The sequence below is a fragment of the Macrotis lagotis genome, chromosome 1 (genome assembly GCF_037893015.1).
Source record: "Macrotis lagotis isolate mMagLag1 chromosome 1, bilby.v1.9.chrom.fasta, whole genome shotgun sequence".
Lineage (NCBI taxonomy): Eukaryota > Metazoa > Chordata > Mammalia > Peramelemorphia > Peramelidae > Macrotis > Macrotis lagotis.
The window spans coordinates 227,744,529-227,760,481 of record NC_133658.1 but is presented as its reverse complement, the minus strand read 5'-3'; the positions used below and the strand labels follow the sequence as shown (position 1 = coordinate 227,760,481).

At 36.0% G+C, this 15,953-nt stretch overlaps 1 protein-coding gene across 3 annotated transcripts in view; it reads left to right on the top strand.

Annotated features, from left to right (window-relative positions):
• The window catches only part of STRN (striatin), a 172,898-nt gene that overhangs the window by 5,278 nt on the left and 151,667 nt on the right, over positions 1 to 15,953 (top strand). The gene's annotated exons all lie outside the window — the stretch shown is intronic.

Below are 15,953 nucleotides of genomic sequence, written 5' to 3'. Positions count from 1 at the left end.
TTTGTGCCCAAATTGTTTTTATCATTTTTTTCCTTCTTTTTTTAATCAAGAATCCCTGACTACTTTTGATTTGCAGAACAGAATCACTATATTGGATGGGGAGGATGAGATCAAAGTTCTCTCCAGGGTCTTAAGTGGAGCAGAAGTGTGGCTGTAACAGAGATATAGCAGAACAACATGGTGCAGAGCAGATAGCATGGACTTTGGATGCTTATTGCCTGTATAGTAACTTTGAGCAAATCATTTAGTCTTCTTGACCCTCAGTTTTGCTTATTTATCAAATGAGGAGTTTGGACTAGTTAGTCTCTGCGATCTTACCCAGCTCCAAACTGATGATTCTATGGTTCTGAATCAACAGAGAACCTCTGATCATGTCACTCCCCTGCTCAACAAGCCTCTGTGGCTTGATTTTGCTACTAAGATAAAATGCAAAGCCCTCTGTTTACATTTAAAGTCCTTCACAGTCTAGGTCCAGCATATCTTTTCAGTGCTTGCATTATTCCAGGCTAAGTTATGTGTTTGTTTTTCCCCAGACTTGACAAATCACTTCCAGACTGTTTTTCACAGACTGATCCCATTGCCTCGAAAACTCTTCCTCTTCACCTCTGCATCTTAGAATCAAAGGTGTCAAATGCCCATTACACTACCTAATGTAGCTGGAGTCAATTTAAAATGTAATTAGGAATCATTTCAGAAAATAATAAAATACTTTAAAATGTAGTGGGGAATTTTTTGTTTTTGGTGAGATGGTGAGGTTAAAGTTACTTGTCTAAGGTCACATGGCTAATAAGTGTCAAGTGTCTGGGGCTGAATATGAACTCAGGTGCCTCTTTTACACTGCATCACTTAGCTGCCCCCAAAACATAGTTAATAAAACTAAGTATTCAGTTCACAGAAATTCTTATGGATGTGCCCTTCTTTGAGTGCCCTTTTGTGCCCTTCTTTGAGTTAGACGTCATTGCCTTGGAATCATTTGCTTCATTCCTAGGCCATCTCCTTGAAGGAGCTTTTTTTTTTGATTGTCTTTGTATATGGATAAAGTACCAAGTGCTTATTTTGTGCTGTGCTTGCTCTGTATACAGTTTATTTTCCTCTGGGTCTTCTTGCACCCCCTGTGAGTTTTTTTTTTTTTTCCCTTTCTGTTCCTGACACTTAGAAAAATGTCTGGCAAATAGTAGGTACTTAATAAATACTTGTTGAATTGAATTTCTACATGCTGAACCTGGTTAGGTGGACTGGACACACCTTTTGGCCTTGTTCTACAAAATTGTAGGAGCAGCTCCTTAATTTAGGAACCAGATGTATTATTTAACTTAAAGGAAAGGGTGTGGGTAGAAGCAGTTTTTTGCTATAGAGCACTAATTTCCAATTTTGGGTGGAGACTATATTTTAAGAGTCCTGGAGAGTTTACAGACACATAAAGAAGTATCTCTTTTAGAAACTCAAAGTAGATGAGCACATACAGCCCAAGATACTTTCTTTGTTCACCTACAGGACAAAGGAAGATTTTGGTGATTAGGGAGCCCTTCTTCCTTTCACTGCATTTCATACTCCTTTCCTCTGCAGATGTAGCAAATAGCAGCATTCAGTACTTCAGATTTTTCAAGTTCCTATGATAATATTACATGAATATGCTTATTTTGAGTTTGTATAGTGCAAAGACCACCAGATTTGAATTAATTTCAGCTTTTCTCCTTCCTACCTATGTAAATCACCACACGTCTTTAGTGCTCAGTTTTTTAATCTGTAAAATAAAGCTCTAAGACCTGTGATCCTAAGTGATTCTTTAGTTTTGAATAAGACTGTCTTAACCAGTTGTTATGATGAAATGCCTAAGCATATCTAGGTGACCTGATAGCTCCTAATTAACATTGTTTTAATGCTGTTGGGAAGACAGGGCATAAATATAATGTAGAAAAATCAGAGTGATTATCTTTTAAAATTTATTAGTATTCAATAATTTAGAGTACAATAAATACCCAGAGTCTTGAGTGAGGAGGGAATGAAACATAAATGTGGTTGTACACACATACTTAAAAAAGGTACAAGAATTGTAGACTTTGAATGAGAGTGTGACAAACATGTTAATAAACCAGAGTTCCACAGGCCTGGTATCTAAAATAAGTAGCCTGCTAAGAAGCCAAAATGTTAATATGAAATATTATCCTCCAATGAAATACTTTAGTTCTTAACACTTGATGCCAACAAATGCATCTTCATTAAGATCCTGGCTTTATATTCCAGTCCTTAGCATTCTACCCCAAACACTGTCTATAGCATTCTTTATTCATTTGAACCTTGTCCTTCAGCACTTATAAAAAAAAGTCCCCTAGTTGTCTTTGGTACTCACCTAGTAATGCCAGGGACATGTGGAAAAGTCATTGTAAGCCAGTGTAGTTCTGTTCTTTTAGGAAAGTTGGCTAACAGCTATGGGAAATGGATAGCATACCACCAAATTTTGTCCGCAGTCTTGCATCTCTATGTTCCAGGAAAAGTAGAATCATTTAGGGATATTGTATTAAGAACATAACATTTTATTTTTGGCTTTTTCTGGTATAGCTTAGATGTAAAAGATCATGCCTATTGGTAAAAATCCATAGTTATCTTAAAAAACAACTTGGGGATAAGGGAGAGGGAGAGAGAGACAAAGAGAAGGCAATAAGCACTTACTATGTGCAGAAGATCTAAATACAAGCAAACAAGATGATCCTTACTCTCACAGAGCTTATGTGTTCTAATAGGGGAAAACAACAAGAAGGGGAAACTGGATAAGGTGGATTGAGAAGGGTTAAGGTGGAGAAGATGGAGCTGTTGGCAGAGTGAGTTGACATAGAAATGGGAGTGAAAATCAGTATAGCTTGAAGCCACTCATGAAAAAACAGTCCTGGTCAAGAACTCACCAATCAGGACAGAATCCAAGGAAAAGGCTTGGATATTGCTCTAGTTATCTCTGGTTTCCTTTAGCCCATTATCATTCATGAATTTATTTAGTCAATTTATAAAAATACCTACTTTCAACTTGTCACCTTATATAAAAAGTTTCCTAAGATTCTTTGCAATAAAATAATGCTCTTATTTATTTGAACAACTTAAGTTAAATATGAGGGGATAAAGTTCTGATAATCTAGAATTTGATGTGGAATAAGTTCATGGTTATAATAGCTACACTTTTTTTTTAAGATTTTATTTATTTTGAATTTTACAATTTCCCCCCAATCTTGTTTCCCTCCCCCACCCCCCACCCCCACAGAAGGCACTCTGTTAGTGTTTACATTGTTTCTCCATGGTGTATATTGATCTAAGTTGAATGTGATGAGAGAGAAATCATATCCTTAAGGAAAAAAAATAAATATAAGAGATGGCAAAATTACATAAGATAACTTTTTTTAAAAAATTAAAGGTAATGGTCTTTGTACAAACTTCACAATTCTTTGTTGGGATACAGATGGTATCGTATTCTCCATCGCAGATAGACCAAAATTGTGCCTGATGGAATGATAGTCATACTTTTTTATAATAACACAAGCAGAACTTCTGTTCTCTCTGTAGCAGTGCTTCTTAACTCTTTTTTGTTGTCATAGACCCCTTTAGCATTCTGATGAATTCTCTGCATCTGTTCTCAGAATAGTTTTCTTATTGCATAAAATAAATTATATAAAGGAAATCAATTATTTCAAAATATAGTTATCAAAATATTAAGCAAAATAAATTCATTGACAACAGATTGAGAATATTTTCTCTATAATCTTTGCCTTTATAGATAGTAGAATCCTAACTTTTTTTGTTTAGAACATTGTTGTACTCTGTTGATCATTTTAGTTGCTCTTTTCTGATTATATTAAGTTTGAGGTTTAGGGACCAGAACTGTAGTTATATTTCCTTAGGGTATATAAGTGTAGGATAATTTTTTCTAATACTCTTGATGATGTCCAGCATGTTATCAGTCATTCATTTAACAAACGTATATGTAGCCATTCACATGCCAGTTTATGTTTGAGGACTTGGAGGTACAAAGACAAAAAATGAAATTGACTTCTAGGAATTTATATTTTATGGGGGAGCAACATATATGCATATATATATGTGTATGTAGTATTTACAGATTTAATATGTGTAGTGGCACTATTAACTGGGGAAATAAGAAAGGTCTGTTGTATTGGGTGACCTTGAGCTCTAAAGAGGTGAAGGATGAGAAATGAGATCATTCTAGGCATTGGAAGAGGTGACAAAATGCCATGTATGAAGATCAGCGAGTTTGACAAGAGTGTAAAGTACATGATGGGGGAATAATATATAATAATAGCCTTGTAAAGTAGGGTGGAACTATTTTGTCTAGGGTTTGATATATCAACTAGAAAAGTTTTTAATTTATTTTAAAACCAATAGGAATTCCTGAAGCTTTTTGAATACACAACTATGAAACGTGTTAATTTTTCAAAGGACTGTAACTTCTCATTTGACCATCATCACAACAAACTTAGGAAGGAGGCAATTAAAGTCAATACTCAGAAAAGATTAGTCATTTGCAGATAAATGTTTTCAATATTTTCCCTTTTAGAATAAAGTGCAATAAAGACTGGTCCCAACAAATATCCCAGGAAGAATCCCATTTTTATTCCAGAGATAGTACTCTTTTTATGGGACAGAAAATAATAATTTTAAAAAAGCAGAGAACCTTAGAGATCATCTATTTAAAATCTCATATTTTGTAGATCTGGAGAAGAATGTAGTCATCTTTTGTTTTCTGCCTCATCTAGATATTTATCCAATGGAAAAAACAAAGTCATCTAACTCTTTTTTTTTTAAAGAACCTTTAATATGTAACGGGGAGAAGGTGCTGGATTCTTGGTCATGAAGACCTGATTTCAGATGCTACCTCAGTTACTAGTAGCTCATGTGCTGTATGTAAATCACTTCACATTTTAAAATGGGGAAAACTTCCCTCTTCCCCACCCAAGTTGTTTGTAAGGATAAAATGAGATAATATTTAATAAAGCTCTTGGCTAACCTTAAAACACTACATGAATGCTAGCTATTAAAGACTTTGGGAAGTCACCTGTTTATCTCTCTTTAGTGTCCCTTACGGCATTTTTGAGCATGACCTGCTTTTAATAGTTGACTCTAAGCTTGAACCTTGGACAATTGAAGATTGAGTTGGAAAGTATGATTTAGAACTTTTTATCTTGTGTATCAGTTTGGGAGAAAAATTTATCAATTTAAAATCTAGTGCCCTAAACACATTAGGCCTTTGAGAGAAATTTCCAATGTCTCTTAGTGTAGTTTTAACTTAATAATATTTTTGTATTTTAAATTAAAAAGCTCTTAGCTATGAATATTTCTGTAGCCAATGTGATTGTATAATTTTTATCAAATGTTAGGAGCCAAGAACCAATTTAAGGGCTCCATCTGCTTCTGATTGCTGCTTCAGTTCCCTTTGCCCCCAAATGTTCTGTTGCTGCTGATTGAGGATTCAAGATTGTTCTGAAAGATAGAAGACATGAAGTATAAGCAGTGTTTGGGGTAGGAGAGTACATGGAGAAGGATGAGATGTATTTTTACATGAGCAGGAGAGAGAGAATCAGGAAAACTAGGAACCAGAAATGAAGGAGAGAGTAACTTAGATCCTGCCTACGACCTTATTCTTATTAATTGCTTCAGGTGCCATTGATTAACCCCTTTCTGAAATTGTGTAGTATTTATTGTCTGTATTACTTATTTTGGCACTAAGTCATTGAATTGGATTATAGAAGCAATCTAATTTATTTATTACATGCATTTTTTTTAAATAAGGAAACTACAGAGAGATTATAACAGTATTTGCAATACCATACTGTATTGTGCTGTATTGTTGTTTAAACTATTTAATGTGTAAGAAAAGCATCATGTTGTGGCATAGGGGTTATTGATCTGGTCTACAGATTTCCATAGGACTTCTGCCAGAAGGTTCATGAACTTGGATGGGGGGGGATCTTTATTTTTGCTAAAGTTTAACTAAAAATTTGCAGTTCCTTCATTTATCTACAGGAGTCTATGACATCCGATTTGCAGTTTCCTTCAGTTATCTATAGGAGTCTGTGATACAAAAAAAAAGTTAAGTACCTGGATATAGCAGGAAAATCTCTGGATTTGGAGACCTCATTTGTATTTAAATATTTGCTATGTACAAGCTTTGTGATCTTGGGAAAATTTACTTAACTTCCCTGGATCTCAGTTTTTTTATCTGTAATGTAAGAGTCTTGGATTAGATGATTTTTAAGGTCATTTCCAGATCTGTATCTTTCCTCGGATACTAAAGATGATAGGATAGTCATATAGCAAAGGTGAGGAATGACAAGTTTGAATAGTTCTACTACACTGGTTTCCATAAAACATTAAATGAACTAGAGGAATTAAATGAATCTCGACAATATTAGGTACATCCTTTTTCCAAAAAGGGAGTGAAGAAAAAGTCATGTAAAATACAACTTGTACAGGATTAGAAGTATGAATAAATTATTATTTACACTGGTGAAAGGAATGCTCACTTTTTTGTTGTTCCGTCATTTTTTCAGTTTGCAGCTTGGCTCTTCATGTCTTCATTTGGGGTCTTCTTGGCAAGGATTTTGGATTGGTTTGTCCTCCAGTTTATTTTACAGATGAGGAAACTAACGCAAACAGGGTCAAATGACTTGCCCAGGGTCACATAGCTTAGTAAGTGTCTGATTTCAGATTTGAACTCAGGAAGATGAGTCTTCCTGACTCCAGACCCAGCACTCTATTCACTGTGTCACCTAACTACTCATATACATGCTAATGATAATAGATCCATTGGATATTGAAATATTAAATTTAATTCAGCAAACATTTCTTTCTTTTTATCACTTCTTTTCTTTAATCACCTTCATTTCCGAATATAGTCTTCCCTACTACATTGAGCCATCCCTTTAAAAAAATTACTATATTTGTCCATGTTTAAGACACACCTTAATTTTGGGGTCTGAAATTTGAAAAAAAAATAAAGTTACTGAACTCAAGTTTTATTCATCATAAAATTCATACAACTCCTCATCATTGTCACAATTCCAATCCATTACCTCATCCTCATCTGTGCTTGATGATGAATCACTCTCTTAGGAGAGGCTCTGACTCTCTGCCTCTGCTCTGGTCTCAGGCTGACCACAAGCACTCCCTGGGCAAATCTAGTGAGTGGACACATGCTTATTAGTCCATTACATTTCATGAACTTGAAACTCTGATTGTGTCCTCCTTTGAAATCAGTAACTTCTTTTTCATCAGCTGTTCTTCTGGCCTGCTGAACCCATCTTTATGGACACAGAAATTCCAATGGCCCTTTGCTCTTTAGTCCATCTCTTCAATCCCTCTCCAATTGGGGCCATTTGATTGACTTGCCTCTCATGGGTTCCTTGTTGTCGTGAGGCTTGGATTGTTTTCTCAGTTGGAGGAGGACCAAACTTAACCTTTGCAAAATGGATCACTCTGAACTTGAATTGAGCACTGTATGAAGATCTTTTCTGAGCCATTTCTGAGCAGAATGTGGCGAAATATAACCTAATATACTGGTAACAAATGTGAATTGATGAGTGCAAAATCAAGTGCAAAAAAGTGGAAAATGCAAGTAAAAAGCTCTAGAAACCACTATATAAGATGCTCCTAGTTTTTAGACCTCAAATTTTTTGAAAAAAGGGTATTTTTTATACTTGGGGAAATACAGTAATAAAGAAAAAGAAAATAATTCAGCAAAATGAACTAACAGCATCTATATTGGTTCAGAATGAACATATTTGCCCCCCCCTCCCCCAACATAGTTCTTCACTATGAAAAGAAAAGGGGGGGAGGGAACACATTTCCCCAACTCTTCTCTCCCAGCAAAAGTATAATTATACAATTTTTAGCTTTCATTTTTTTCAATTTATATTTTTGTAGTCATTGCATATATTATTTTACTGGTTTTCAGTAATTATTTCTTAAGCATATAAGATGCATCAGATATTGTATTACTTGCAGAGAGAAAGAGGGACATTTAGGTTCCAAATGTTTACAAAACATTAAAAAGGTCTATTAAAAAGGTAACCTTCTGAGGTTAGAGTAGAAGTAAACTTCTTACTAAACTTTGTGCTTTGATTGGTTTGCTTTTGAAACTTCTCAAAGCTTGCTCTGAATGAAATAATGAAGGCACTCCCAAAAGTTCTTTGTGGTAGGTGGTGATAAGGAGGGGAGGAGTGGTTCTTTGTGAAGTGGGAGGGAGTCTGCCCTCATAAGATTCATAAATTCTTGGCTGCTTTTCAGTTCTTGTGTCTATTAGACATGGCATTTTTGTTTGGTGGAGTCAAGATGGTGGATTAGCAGGAACTGGTATAGTGAATTCAATCTAAAATCTCCAAATTTCATTAGAAAGTTAGACGGAATCCCAATGGGGAAATCCAAGAAAAAATCATTATGAGTAATCTTTCTGGACTAGATGAGAAGATGGAAGACAAAGAGGTCCATAGATTCTAGAGACTAGTTCTAAGCAAGTAGCCTGCCTGCACAGTACTCCAGTGAACCTTGAGATATGGTATGCAATGGAATAAGAGTAGGTCTTTATTGGACACCTTCAGTCATACTTGGGTGTCACAATGGAAACAGATGCCAACTAATAGCTTTATTATCCATTCCTCCTAATAATGGTTAGAAATCCAAGATGAGGACAGCTAGGTGGCGCAGTGGGATAGAGTACCTGAGTTAGGAGGACCTGAGTTCAAATCCAGCCTCAGCGTTCAAATCCAGCCTCAGGCACTTAATTACCTATCTGTGCGACCCCTTTGCCTTAAATAAATTTTAAAAAAAAATCCAAGATGGACCAGGGAATGGATGTTTGTCCATGGACGTGGTTCTTGTCCTCCTGTATTGAAGACCACCAAAATGACATCACTATGTTTGAGACAAATTACAATGTGTATGACTGATTAGACCAATATGAGCCTAGAATGCTCTACCACAGGTTGGGCACAAATAGTCCATGTGAACACCTGGAGTATTTACATTTACAAATGGGGGCAGCTAGGTTGCACAGTGACTAGAGCACCAGCCCTGTAATCAGGAGAACCTGTGTTCAGACACATACAAATAATTACCTAGCTGTGTGACCTTGGGCAAGTCACTTAACCCCACTGCATTGCAAAAAAAAAAGGAGACCTTCAGGGCATCCCAGTATCTCTTTTTCTGACTCCCTTGTGAGTGCTTGCCCTGTGCGAGTTCCATAAAATAGTCTTTTTGGCAAGCATATTTCTGGCATTTTCATAATATGCCCAGCCCATCGTAGTCACATTCTCTACCATAATGTTGGAATGCTAAGCAGTTTAGCTCAAGAAAGGATCTCAGTGTCTGGTATCTTTTCCTACCAGGTGATCTTCAGAATCTTCCTAAGACAATTTAAATGGAAGCAATTTAGTTTACTGACATGGTACTGGTAGACTATCTGGATTTCCCCAGGCATATAGCAGTTAGGTTAGCACAATGGCTTTATAGACTTTCAGTTAGGTAATCAGTCTAATACCTCTTTTTTACCCATATTTTCTTTCAGAGCCTCCCAAATATTGAGCTAGCTCTGGCAATGAGAATGTCAACCTCATTGTCAATGTGTACCTCCTTGGAAAGGACACTGCCAAAGTAGGTGAACTTGTCCACAGTACTCAAAACTTCTCCATTTGCTGTAATCGATGGTTCCCCATATGGATGGTGTGGTGCGGGCTGATGAAGCACCTGTGTTTTCTTGGTGTTAATTGTTAGACCAAAATTAGCACAAGCAGCACAGAATTGATCCTTTGCTGCATCTCAGCTTCAGAGGCTGCATTGCATGTACAGTCATCTGTAAACAGAAGATCACACACCAACACTCCCTGACTTTGGTCTTGACTTGTAGCCTTTTCAAGTTGAAAAATTTACCTTAAGTGTGGTAGCTGACCTTGAAGCCCTGTTTATCCTTGGAGAAGGTTTTTTGATAACATGGCTGAAAACATCATGCTAAAAAGTATGGGAGCAAGGACATATCCTTGTTTCACTCCATTGGTGACTGGGAAATCTGAAGAGAATCCGGAACCCAGGCAAGCCTACTTCATGAAACTGAAGTGTAATACTGATGAATCAATCTGGAACCAAATTTTCCATAAACCCTCACGTCTGACTATCATAGACCTTGGTTAGATCTACAGATGTTGTATTCAGGCTGTTCCTGGCATTTTCCTGGAGTTGTCAGGCAGCAAACACCACATAGACTGTTCCTCGACTCTTTCTGAAGCCACATTGGCTCTCAGGGAGGTGACCATATTCCAGGTGAAGGATCAGCCTATTGAGAGGACTCTGGCAAGAATCTTACCCTCAGTGATTCAAAGATTGTCACAAGACAATTTCCTTTACCTTTATAGATGGACATTGGAGGAATCCTTGAATTCTTGAGAGATAGTCTCTTCATGCCTTTTAACCTAGAAAATTGCAGTCAGACCCCTCCCCCCGCCAGTGTCATAGATCTCAGCTGGAATAGGATCAGCACCTGATGCCTTGCCACTTGAAAGGAGCCTAAAGGCTAAAGTTGTAACTTCAGCTAGGGACGGATTGACTTCAAGGTAAATGGTCAGTGACTTCTGCATTGATTAATGATGATCTTTTAAGAACACTATGTGACCTTGGGCAAATCACTTAACTCCATTGCCTTGCAAAATCAAAAAAAACCACTATGAAAGTGTTTAACTCATCACTCTAGGATCAAGTTCCTATTGTTAGTCAATGTAGATCCAACAGCCCTGGGTAGTTGAGATGCATCATGGGGTTTTGGCCTATGAATAGCCTTTAGGGCATCTTAAGAGAACTTTATTTTGTTATTATCTGCATAAAACAGAATTTCATCTGCCTTCTTTTTGAACCAGAGCCCTGCATCTCTTTAAGCTTCCCTTGTACTTTCCTTTTCATGAAATTAAATGCTGCCTTCTTAGAAATGGATGAACTATCTTTCTGGTAAACTCTTTGGAGTTCTCTTTTTCCCCCCATTTAGCAGCTCCTGTATTTCCCCATCATTTTCATCAAAACAGTCTTGATCTTCTTTGTAAGTGTTCTGACCCAGATGAGCAAATGCAGTACTGTACATCAGAACTCTGAAAATTGTCCACTCTTTTTCTGCTCCGCTGTTGCCAGTTGTGTGTTGGCTCAGTTTTCCTTCCAGGTTAGCAATAAACTGTTCCCTCTCAGAGGGACACTCAAATTTCTTGACAATAATTCTTCTAGTAGTCATTTTGCCTCGGGGCTTCTGCTTTGGTTGAATATGAATATGTAACTTAGAGGGGATGAGTCTGTGACCAGTCCAGCACTCTGTACCACACATTGCATTTATCACTCTCACAACCTGTTTCTTCTCAATCACTTAGACACCATGGAGCAGTGGAAGACCTTGAACAATATATTAAGAAACAAATTCAGAAGTTATTAGCAACTATGTGGCTTAGACCTCAGGAGCAGGGCAGAGTTTCAGTTCCAGCTTCAAACTAGTCTGAAGTTGTAGAAACATTTACCTAAGGGAAGATTGCAATTCTATTTGCTGAACTAGATTTTCCCTATATGACTGATAGGATTTAAGTCCCAGAGCAGTTCACTGTAGCTCAGACTCAAACCCAAGTCAGGAGGGGTGCAGCAATTGTCTTTGCCCTGCATCATTCCACTTTAGGATAACTGAACTTTTCAGCTCCTCAACCTGAGCTTTCCTTGATTTCCTGGAATAGCAGGACTCTCTAACATCAAGTCTGAAGACTGGAAGAAGGAGCAAAGAAAGAAAGAATACCATCAAAAAGCTACTATGAAGGCCTCATTCCTTTTTTAAAAAAAATTACTTTCATTTTATCCAATTACATGTTAAGATAGTTTTCAACATTTATTTTTTTTTGGTAAGATTTTGAGTTTCACATTTTTCTACCCTTCTCTCTTCCCTCCCCTATCTCCTTTACAGAGAGTAATCTGTTATAGGGTATACATGTGTTGTTTGTCCTTCATTCTTAAAGAAAAACATGTTATCAGGGAAGTGATGCCATGGCAATCTTATTAAAAACAGTTAACATCTTAGTCATATGAAAGAAGAATCAAAACAAAAGGAAAAAAAAATGAGAAAAAAAGTCTTTTGTAATTGTCTTTGTGTTGAGAAAAGCTCTTACTATCATTGATCATCACACAATTTGTTAAAATGTACAATGTTCTCCTGGTTCTGCTCACTTCACTCAGCATTGGTTCTTGTAAGTCTTTCCAGGTTTTCCTAAAATTCATCTGCTTATGATTTTCTTACAGAACAATTATACTCCATCACATTTGTATACCACAATTTATTTTAGCCATTCCCCACTTGGTGGCATCCCCTCAATTTCTCTGCCACTAAGAAAGAGCCTCATTTATATAGAGAACTGAGACAAATTTATAAGAATACAATTCATTCCCTAATTGATCAGTGGTTAAAGGATATTGAACAGTTTTCAGATGAAAAAATTGAAACTAATTATAGTCCTATTAAAAAGGTGCTCTAAATCACTATTGATGTGCAAATTAAAATAAGTCTGTGCTACCAGCTCACACCTATCAGATTGACTAATGTGACAGAAAAGGAAAATGATAAATGTTGGAAAGGGTGTGGGGAAAATTGAAACATAAATACCCTATTGATAGAATTGTGAACTTATCCAACCATTCTGTAAAAACTTCAAAGGGTTATAAATTTCTCTATCCTTTGACACAGCAATACCATTACTAAGTCTGTATGGCAAAGAGTTGTTTTTTTTTTTTTAAGGAAAAGTACTTAATTCTACAAAAATAATTTATAGCAGTGCTTTTTTGTGGCGCAAAGCATCAGAAATGAAGAGGATGTCCATCAGTTGGGGAATGGCTGAACAAGTTATGGTATATGTAATGGAATACTGAGGTGAGCAGTGTGCTTTCAGAAAAAGCTGGAAAGATTTGCATGAACTGATTAAAACTGAAGAGCAGATCCAGGAGAACAATATACCACTGTAATAGCAGTATTACAAGGATGGTCAACTGTGAATGAGGTCATTTTTAGTAAAATTGTGACCAAAAACACTTCCAATGAATTCATGATAAAAGCATGCTGTCCTCTTGTAGAGTATGAAGTGATGAAGTCTGAATGAAAATTGAAACATACTACTTTTCACTTTATTATTTGTTATTTGTATGTGGTTTATTTTGGGGGGGTAGGGTGGGATGTGATAGGTCCTGTGTTTTCTTTCATAATTTGTATGTAAATATGTAAATATGTTTTGTATGAATGACTACAGATGTATAACTTATATCCAGTTGCTTGCTATCTCAGGGAATGTGGAGGGAGAGAGAAAATTTGGAAAAAGAATGGTAAAAATTATTTTTACATATAATTGGAAAAAAAGTAAAATATTCACAGAAAAAATTTTTAAAAATCAAGTTATTAATAACAGGGATGAAAAAGACAAATCCAGAAGAAAAGTGATTCCAAAACATCTGCAAACAAAACTTCAAATGAAAGACACAGCTTAGGCACGAATTCAGCTAGAATTTCTGGAAGTTAGAGAAAAGAAGTAAAAATGATTTTTCAATAAATGAAATGAAAGTACTAATGGAAAAAATTAGAAAAGAATCAAGAACTCTAGAAGAAAGAAAATTAACAGCTTGGCACAGGAGGTACAAAACTTTCAGGGAACAATAAATTTCCTAAAAATCAGAATGAACTAAATAGAATGCTAATGATTCCAAGAGACAATATTGTTAAAAGTAAGGCATTTCATAGCAGTACACACACACATAGGCATACATCCTTGACCTGGAAAACTGATAAGGAGAAAATATTTCAAGCAATTTTTTTTTTTTGATAAGGCAGTGGGGTTAAGTGACTTCTCAAGGTCACATAGCTAGTGAGACCAGTTTTGAACTCAGATCTTCCTTACTCCAGAGCCGGTGCTCTCTATCCATTGCATGACCTAGTTGTCCCAAGAAATCTTAAAAAGAAAACTTCCTGTATGGCTTAGTATTGTTCACTTTTTCAGTTATGTACAATTCTTTGTGACTCCATGGACCATATCATGCCAGACAGACTCTTGTATCCTCCACTATCTCTTGAAGACGGTTCAAGTTCAAGTTTATTGTTTTATAATATCTATTTCATCATCTTCTATCCCTTTCCTTTTGCCTTCAGTCCTTTCCAAGATCAGAGTATTTTCCAATGAGTCCTATCTTCTCATTATGTGGCCAAAGTGTCTAAGATTTAACTTTCTGTCTAGTGAATAGCCTAAATTTCTTTAAATTTTGATTGATTTGACATGCTTGCTGACCAAGAGATTGTCAATAGTCTTCTGTTAGCATCACAGTTTGAAAGAGTTGATTCTGTAGCTCTCAGCTTTTATTATTATCCTGCTCTCAACCATACATTGCTCCTGGAAAAACCATAGTTTTGACTATACACGACTTTGTTGGTAAGATGGATGTTTCTGCTTTTTTTAGTATGCTTCTCAGGTTTTCAATAATCTTTCCTTCCAAGGACCAAGCATCCTTTAATTTCATGGCTGTAATCTTTGAGTTCAAAAATATCAAATTTGACATTGCTTCCACTTCTTCTCCCTCTATTTGCTAGGAAGTGGTGAGACTAGTTGCTGATGTCTTAGATTTCTTTTTAAATTTAAGCTTTAAGCCAACTTTTACATTGTACTCTTTCACCTTATTTGAGAGGCTTCTTAATTCCTCTTCACTTTCTGCAATCAGAGTGATGTCATAATATATATCTGAGATTGTTCTCCCAGCAACCTTAATTTTGACTTTTGATTCATACAGGCTATTATTTCACATGATGTACTCTGCAGGTAAGTTTAAAAAATCATGAGACAATATACAGCCTTGCAATACTCCTTTTTCAATGTTTAAATTAATCAGTTGTTTCATTTCAGTTCTTACTGTCTTTTCTTGATATATAGGTTCCTCAAGAGACAGGTAAAATGATCTCATACTCTAATCTTAAGGATTTGCCTTGTTTGGTTGTGATCTATACAGTCAAAGGCTTTAGTGTAGTTTTTGAAACAGAAGTAGATATTTTTCTGGAACTCTTTCCATAATCCAAAGAATGCTTGACAATTTGATCTTTGGTTTCTCTGCTTCTTTAAAACAGGGTGCTCTTTTGGTAATTCTCAATTTACATGTTCTTGAATCCTAGCTTGTAGAATCTTAAGCATAACATTGTTAGCATATGAAATGGGTGCAGTTGTTTGGTATTTTGAACATTCCTTGACATTACCCTTCTTTAGGACTGGGACATAAACTGATATTTTAGATGTCAGTTGTGTTTGTGTAAATTTGATCCTCTTTTAGATTACATATAGACCAGACTCTTATTGCATATCTGGTTTTCTGGTTTTATATATTCACTTTTAGCTGATCAGAACACATTCATTAAGCACTTACTATATGCCAGGCATTTTTTAGATGCTGGGGAAACAAGATAAAAATTAATTTGCTTCCTACCCTTATGAAGCTTATGATCTATTTGGTAAGACCATTTGTACCCCAGATGTTCCTTGCTCATCTAAATCCACTACCAGTTGAATATAAACTTCCCCATATTTGCTGTAGTATTGTCATCTTCATTATTACTCAAAACAAATACATATAATTTATGAATTATAACAAAAGAATAGTGGAGTTATTTTAAATATTTGAACTTCTAAAAAATATTATTCAAAGTGATTTGAAGAAAAAGATGATTTTTTGTTTACCATTTATTGTGTGTGTGTGTGTGTGTGTGTGTGTGTGTGGTTTTAGGTTTTTGCAAGGCAGTGGGGTTAAATGGCTTGCCCAAGGCCACACAGCTAGGTCATTAAGTGACTGAGCTGGATTTGAACTCAGGTACTCCTGACTCCAGGGCTGCTGCTCTATGCACTGTGCCACCTAGATGCCCCTAATTTTTTTGC